The 1,407-nt window shown below is 30.6% G+C and overlaps 1 long non-coding RNA gene across 1 annotated transcript; it reads right to left on the reverse strand.

Moving 5' to 3' along the window:
* Nucleotides 1–251: 251 nt before the first annotated feature.
* On the reverse strand, nt 252–1,150 carry LOC116001868. The gene is made up of 3 exons (XR_004094317.1): nt 1,048–1,150; nt 600–605; nt 252–392 (listed from the first exon to the last, which is right to left on the reverse strand). It is a non-coding gene; the product is annotated as an uncharacterized LOC116001868 (long non-coding RNA).
* Nucleotides 1,151–1,407: the final 257 nt, after the last annotated feature.

The raw sequence follows: 1,407 nt of genomic DNA on the forward strand, positions 1-1,407 counted from the left end.
TGGAAGTTTATTCATGTATTTGAATTTCTGCCATATCCATTGTGGGCCTTGGTATTGGAAGTTGCATGCCTTTATTAGTCAAGGAATAATTCTTGTTTCTCTATGCTGTCAATGTAAAGGCTTGTATATTTTTCAAGCAATGCTAGTGAATTGTGTTTTAGAGGTCAAGAAGTTTTGGGAATAGATGCTTCCTATTTTGTAACCTTTTTCCCCCCTTCTTTCCTTTTAGTCACTGTTGTAGTTGAAAGATACCTTTCAGTTAGTAAGATATTGCTTTTGCATTGTTGGGATATGGGGAGTTTTTCCAATTTTTATTTATGTCTTTTGGTTTGAACTTTGAAATTACTTCCAATCATCATCCTGACAAAAAGATTCGGTCCATGTTGAATAATCTAAAAACATAATAAGTCTCAATCAAGGTTATATCCTTGATTTATGTCCCTCTTTTTGTATGCTAATAAATGTATACATTTTGCTTTAAATGTTGTACACTTCAATGTTATTAGACAAAAATGTCCATACTACATTTTTGTTATACAAAACTACCCTTACACCGTTATAACACCGTTAATTTTAACTCCATCATTATTACCATACACATATATCTATCATATCTTTTTCCTATTCTTTAATTATCATTATATAATTTATTTAATGGTTGATTATATTTTAATTAAAATTCTATTAATGGTAAATCATATATGTGGGTATAAAATACATATATTATTTGTGTATATATAATTCAAATTATAAATTTTAATTATTTGTATTTATTAATGTTTTAATATTAGACATTAGTTTTCGCGCATCGCACGTACAAAATACTAGTATATATATACACACATACATATATACTTATATACTTGAATAATAGTATGTAAGTTCTATGTTGATTATATGTATATACTTCCATTCTTGTGCATTTTTGTAAGGATTTAGGTTGATATGTTGTTGTTGCTTTACGTGTTTTGTATGTTGTCTTTGTTCAGTGTTGCCTCATGGGCTAGGTGGTTATATATATATATATATATATATATATATACACACACACACACACACATACTTATATACTTGAATAATAGTATGTAAGTTCTATGTTGATTATGTGTATATACTTCCATTCTTGTGCATTTTTGTAAGGATTTAGGTTGATCTGTTGTTGTTGCTTTGCGTGTTTTGTCTGCTATCTTTGTTCAGTGTTGCCTCATGGGCTAGGTGGTGGAATTGAAGAGATCCACTGCCCAACCCGTGGATCTTTGGTATCAGAGCCATCCACTGACCTTTTGCATGGCGGCTTGGAGCCCATCCAACTAAAAGCCATCCAATATAATATAAACATAAATGTGCAGTTCAACTATCAGCTTAGGCTTTTAGTTGGATGGAGCACATAATTCAATTTGGTATCAG

Source organism: Ipomoea triloba, chromosome 13 (assembly GCF_003576645.1).
Source record: "Ipomoea triloba cultivar NCNSP0323 chromosome 13, ASM357664v1".
NCBI lineage: Eukaryota > Viridiplantae > Streptophyta > Magnoliopsida > Solanales > Convolvulaceae > Ipomoea > Ipomoea triloba.